Source organism: Chinchilla lanigera, unplaced genomic scaffold (assembly GCF_000276665.1).
Source record: "Chinchilla lanigera isolate Chin_1 unplaced genomic scaffold, ChiLan1.0 scaffold00013, whole genome shotgun sequence".
In the NCBI taxonomy this organism is placed as follows: domain Eukaryota; kingdom Metazoa; phylum Chordata; class Mammalia; order Rodentia; family Chinchillidae; genus Chinchilla; species Chinchilla lanigera.
In genome coordinates this window covers 7247825-7254799 of record NW_004955414.1, presented here as the reverse complement: position 1 = coordinate 7254799, position 6975 = coordinate 7247825, and the positions used below count along the sequence as shown (strand labels likewise).

The 6975-nt window shown below is 33.7% G+C and overlaps 1 protein-coding gene across 4 annotated transcripts in view; it reads right to left on the bottom strand.

Annotated features, from left to right (window-relative positions):
• Dlg2 (discs, large homolog 2 (Drosophila)) overlaps positions 1-6975 on the bottom strand; it is a 1924417-nt gene that overhangs the window by 1916865 nt on the left and 577 nt on the right. The gene's annotated exons all lie outside the window — the stretch shown is intronic.

Below are 6975 nucleotides of genomic sequence, written 5' to 3'. Positions count from 1 at the left end.
TTTTTCTCCGGTACCGGGAACCGAACTCACAACCTTGCGCTTGCCAGGCAGGCGCTTTGCCGCTGAGCTAAATCCCCAGCCCCCAGTGATTTCTTATTTACAAATTTTTACACGTTTGTGTAAACTTTACTTGATTTAATTCTCACAATAATCCTAAGAGGTATTATTAGTACCTTTATGTTTTAAAATAAAGAAATTAAGGTTCAATAGGTTTATATTCTTTAGATAACCTAAGACAGCTGATGGTAGACTGGATTTCAACCCTGGACTCCCTTCTATACCATGTGAGCCATTTGTTCAAAAAACACCGTACCTCACAGTGAGAAGAGCATTAGACAAGCTTCTGGTCCTAATTCTATCACTAACTAGCTTTGTAAAAGTGAAGTTCATATACACATATATTTTAGTGAGGAATAGAAACCACATATAATGAAGGGGAAAGAGATATTATACTCATTTTCAAAAGGAAAGTGAGGTTTAGAAGAACCACATAACACAGGTTACCAGGTGGCACCAATATAAGGCACAAAAATTCTATCTCACAGGTGGGAGATGAGCATTTGAGAAAGTTTTTTCTCTCCCTACATTTCACCATTTCCTTTCCTCTCATTCAAACAGATAACAAATTCAGTACTTTATTATCTGTGGGGAGACATATGTCAGGACAAAAAAAGGTGATTTTTTAAAAGTTATTTCAGTTTTATTTTCCAAAAGTCTAAACCCTCACAATAAGAGTTTGTTACAGAGATGAAAGAGATTCTCAGACACAGACAGAGTGACTTCTCACAGCCCCTCCCTTGTCTAGAAAGAGTTTTTTCACATCTGAAAAAAAAAGAAAAAGAACAGAGAGAAGTCTTTGAATCCCAAGGCAGCAAGAATCTCGGGTCTGCTTACAGTGAGTGAGCCCTGCTTAGAAGGCAACAAGACCCCAGAGGAATGGGATCATAATGCATCCAGGTAAATGGAAACACGGAAATCATAAATTCTAGAAAGGAACAGAAGTCCATAATATGGAAGTACTAAATCTCTGCCAGACCAGAAAGAACCATTTAGGCACAACAACTCCGACCTCAGAGGTAAGCTGTCATATATAGATGATCAACGACCAGAATAACTCTCCTCCCATTCCAGATGGAATCCTACCTTAATCCTAGTGAAAAACCTCAAATAGGATTAGAATAATTTTGTCTTTTTCAGTTTTTATTTTTTATTAGTATGTGCTAGCAGTACACAGTGATTATATTCCTTGTGGGGAGTTGGTACATGTATGTAATACATCTCAATTCTTTATCCATCTCCTTTCCCTCCTTTACTTCCCCCACTTCCTCCCTCTCTTAATGGATTAGAATTATTTTGTCCATTACTCAGTGGCTCTGACTAAAACCTAAATTTGGAATATGAACAAGAAATGGATATTTCTTATATATTTAAACTTATATGATTTTTTATCTTGTTCCTTCTTCTAGTTTCCAGGTCTTCTAACTACTGGTCTACATTTTTTTCCACTGTATCACTATTATTGATAATGCTATAATTCAAGGCAAAGAAAATAATGACCTGAAACAGCATCTTACCATTCCCACATTGACTGGTCAACTTCAACTTTTATATCTCATCTTAAACATCCCTAAATGGGCTTGAATCCTCATTTGTCTCCATGACATAATATGTTAACAACATGAAACATTACATTTTCTCTCACAACTGCCTACTAACAAATGTAAATCATTAAGGCAGAGACTGAGTATCACTTGCTGCTGGAAAACACACATCTGGCACAATACCTGACCCATAGGGGACACATTAAAAAAGCCTATTTTTTGAATGAACAAATGATTGGTAAATACACAGATGATTTTACCATTTAAAATAATTTTAGCATACTTATTACCTATGAAAGATTTTAAATAGTTTAGAATCTAATAGGTTCCTTCCAAAATGACAGCCCCTCCCCCAATAGAAGCCTCAGAATCTTACTCTAACAGACTTAAGACCTCAATGGCTAGCGAGATGGTGTTATCAGAAGAAAAAGGACACAAAATCTTACCCATAGTCTTTGAAAGTTTAAATTTAATAATTCATTTTCACAGTGTTATCTACCTTATAATACATCATTCCTCTGATCTTAAAGCACAAAATAAATGGGGTCAGGAGAACTGTTTCATAATGGAGGTGATTTGGCCATAATTCTTGAAATAGCCTTGAGAAAATTACTAAAAATTGAACCCATGCAGAAAGCTTACTAGTTGGAATTCAGAATGACTGACTGGACAGAAGAGACTGGGTAAAACTCATGATCTTTTGCTGATGAAGCAACCTACATTGAGGCTACAAAGCCCTCATGTCTTAACTCTACAAATTCCTGAGCAGAAACTGTAGCAAGGAAAATGAACCTGCTTCCCCCAATTAAAAAAAAAAAAAATTGTTCATCTCAGCCTCATACTAAAAAACATTTTATAATCACTGACATGGTAATAGTAAATATTAAGAAATAAAAGCATATAGAATATATAATTAAGAATAGTATTTTCATAGTTTAGTGAATAAAATGTTATATAATGGGGTGGGGATATTCATTGAGAAGCATGAACGAATTGAATGCCTTAATTCAATTCTTTAAAAATTCAATATTTAGCACACATCTCACTGAATAGGCTTTTCTATCTAAGACAGTAAGCAATAACAGGCCTAAGGGAAAAATAAAATATTCTGTTACAAAGGGAACATTTAAGTAGTTTCCTCTAAACCCAGAAGTTCACACATCTTACTGTATCAAGTAATTAGTATACATTTGCATACTTTCCCAATACATAAATAAAATCAATTAACAGATCATTTACCTCTATTCCTATTATTCACCATATAGGATATACCTAATCAGTAGCTGAATACGGAAATATTATTTTATTTCTCTATCCAGAATGCTCTCTCCTTATGCCTCCTAGACTGATGAATATTTTCCAACATCAAGAATCTATGGTTTCATTATTTCCAATAACACTCTCAACCAATGTCAAGATGACCCTTTCAGAAGGTTTTAAATCTAAAAAAGATCTTTAGTAAATTACTTATTTTACTTTGAGTTACAGAAATTGCAAACCTTTTCTTGTTGGGTTTTTTTTTTTTTTTTTTTTTTTTTTTTTTTTGGTACCAGGGATTGAACTCAGGACCTTGCATTTGCCAGGCAGGCGCTTGTGCCGCTGAGCTGTATCCCCAGCCAGAAATTGCAAACCTTTGATAACTATTTTTTCTAATCTCTTCTGGGAAAATCTAAGGCTTACCTTTTTTAAGTTTTATTAGCTGCAAGGGAAAAAACATTTTCACTGTCTACATATACCACTGGTATAGCACATATGAAAGTTCAAATACAAATTTGGTAAAATGTATGCAAAAGAGATGTAAGAGCCACTCACAATAGTCAATAAATTCAGGTGCAAATTTTTCCCTTAATTTATTCTGGCAAAAAATTTTTATGTGTAAGAAAAGTTCGAGATGGAAAGAATATAAACAGATAATGAGAGTCAAATTAAATTAGTAAGATACTACAAAAAAGAATTTAACCACAAAGCTCTGGAAACAAACACTGAAAGTGGAAAACTTCAAAGGAAAGGATAAGCAAAAGAGTTCTATTATCCCTTCCACAGAGAGAAAAAAAAATAAAAGAAAAACAGAAATGGACACTTTTAGAAAGCATACAGTCAACTAAAAGTAAAGATATAAAAAACTGAGCCCCTCCCACAAATCTCAATTTCAAGGGTGCCCATAGATGTATGATGGTATCATGATACCATCATAGAATTCTAAATATATAATATTTTTCAGTTCCTTTTAAAAGATATGACATTAAAATATATAACTGAAAATGATAGTATTTAACTTTCAGTAAATAAAAATCTGTTTATATATGCTCCATTATATCACCAAAAATGGTTGCAAAAGAAAGATTCAAAGGAAATAATATAAAATGTGAAGTGGGGAGGGGATAGAAAGTTAATGTTTATGTTTAAAGTATAGCTATTTCAGCTGATCCAAGAGCAAATAGACAAAAGGTATCAGTTTAAAAGACCCTTAGAAGATAACTAGTTGGGGGCCGGACATGTTGGCACGTGCCTGTAATCCCAGCACTCGGGAGGCTGAGGCAGGAGGATTGTTCTAAGTTTAAGTCCAGCCTGGGCTAGACAGTGAGCTCAAGGCCAGCCTGAACTGCATAGCGAGACCCTGTGTCCAAAAAAAAAAAAAAAAAAAAAAAAGAAGCAGATAACTAGTTGAGCACTTTTCAAAAAACAAATAAAATGAACATTTATCTCAAGTATTAACAGCAATGACTTTCACATAATGACAAATAAAAAAATATTCAAAAATTAAATTACATTGTACTAAAAATTTCTGTTGAAGCACATCCTATCCTTAGAACAGCAACTTTCTGCTGAAAATATAGGGAAGGACACCAAAAATATTTCTGTTGTTATACTGACTCAGTATGAAATCATGTCATTTTAATTCACAATGTCCTATTGAAGTAGCTTTTTACAATCCACTAATCTTGCATCATATTAGAGAATGCTAATCTTGGATTCACTTTAAATTTTCACAAAATAAAATGTCTTATTTTCCTAAAGGTATTGGAAGCAAATCAAGTCACTTTGCAATCAGAAAGAGGACCATGAGGTGGAGAAGAGGGGAGAAGAGGAAGAGAAGAGAAAGTAAAAAGAATGGAGATGTGCTTATGTACATGTGCCAACTCCCCATGATAAATGTAAACATTATGTACTGCAAACATGTACTAATAAAAAAAAATGAAATGACAATACTTGGAGGAAAAAAGTCATTACTGTAGATAACAAATCCTGGAGGGTAGGGGAGCTGTTAACGACAAAAAATCTTTAACAAGGAAATGGAAGAGTCTTCTGTTGACAAAACTGAGACCTGCAGAAATGTGCAGGGAGTGTGGAGGTAGAAAGTAATGCCCTAAAGCAAAAGACTACGTTTAAAGTGTAGCTGTCTCAGCGGACCCAAGAACAGTCAAGAATAGAGCCTGGAGATTGGCTGGGTGAGATTTCACACTCATTCCCACTTCCCACCATAACTGCAAGTTATCAGTCATATGAATCTGGCTCTTCCATGACCTAAGTCCCTGTTAAACTCTAAAATATTTGTTTTTCTTATAGAAACAGATATAGTAAGTACAGGGAGATAGTAAGCTTAACCAACTAAAAATATAATGTACATGTAATAACTCATGGTTAGTTCTATATAATAGTCAACACATATATACCTTAATACTAACAATTTTAAAAATTAAAAAGATAATTTCTGTAGATTAGTTCATAAAGTGAAGTACATAAGGCATATATTTTAGTATAATACAGTACAAATATACATTTGTTTTGCAAAGTAGAATTCATTGATTCTTTTGAAATTTTGTTTTTTGGGGGAGTTTTTTTTAAAGAATCTCACTACATAGTTCAGGCTGGCTTTGAACTTGCAATGATCCTTCTGAGTGCTGGGATTACATTGTGTACCACAATGCCCAACTTCTTTTGAAATTTTGATGTATTATGTCAGTCCATTATTTAAGAAGAGAAAAGGAAAGAAAAGAGAAAGAGGATGCACCTATAGTAGTTTTTTATAACATACTATAATTTTCAGAAATATGTCATCCATTGCTGTGACGATTCCTGTAAGGGTAAAAACTTTTAAGAAACTCAGTCTATTGGTTTTGGAAACCTTAAATTCACCTTTAGTTAAATTACACCAATAAATCAATTGTGCTTCCTCCTCTTCCTTCCCACATATTCCTTTTATCCCTTTTTCTTTTTTTTTCTCTCACTCTCACTCCCTGTCTCTCTCTCACACACACAAGTACATAATGTATTTAATTTAATTATTAGTCCAAGATAATAAGGTAATTTTTAAAAGGACTATCTAGAGAAATGGGTAGAAATAGTAAAAAACATACAATGAGTTAAATAAATCAAAGAACTATACTTATTATTAGCTATTCTCAAAGCCATTATTGTTCCAGATAAACAAACTGTGTCAGATCTGGACAGGCTCTGATTCTAAAATCTCAGCAAGTTTACATCCTCAGTGGTATTATAAGGAGGAGTGAAGGAAGAAAAAATCCCACTAGGAAAGACCAGTGGGCAAAAAGAACAATTCTCAATATTTAAAATGTTTCATATAACATTGTCCCTTTCTACACATACCAGCATGGATAAAAGCATCTCTGTGATTAAAATTGCTCTCAATGTATCTTCCAAATCCACAGGTAGAAGGATTAAACACCATGCAGAGCCAGGATGCACTTTAGCATACAGTTTAGGCTCTGGTTTCAGACTGTAGCAACTCATACAACCGAATATTTTGAGTCTATGTTAGCTAAGTATAGTAGAGTTCAAGGGTGTTAGTATAAATTTTGATTCAAAACTACCTAGGAATTCTTTATAACCTCATCTTTCATATCAGGTAAAAAAAAAAAAATCTGATTTCACCAGACTCTTTTCAAATAAAATTAACCTGAGGTAGAGGTAGGCTAAATTAAACTCCTAGAGTCTGGCCTATCATAAACTATTTCAGAAACCCACTGAATCTTGATCAGTTTAGAGTAATAAAAGTTGTTGAAGGAGAGAAAAAAACAGCTGTGTGCCTTTTTTAGCAAATGTACTGAATAATGCATGTACAGTATTTCAGAAGTTATACTTTATCACAAAAGCAAAGATTTACCCTTGACTAAATCCAAATATGAAATCTATTTTTTTTTTTTTTTTTTTTTTTGGTTTTTCTCCGGTACCGGGAACCGAACTCACAAACTTGCGCTTGCCAGGCAGGCGCTTTTGCCAGTGAGCTAAATCCCCAACCCCTTGAAATCTATTTTAATCAAAATATACATGGTAAAGCTATAATCTTTCTGCCAACAAAATTACTTTTACAACTACTTAACTTGCCCAATTAATATTAAACCTTTGGGGAAGA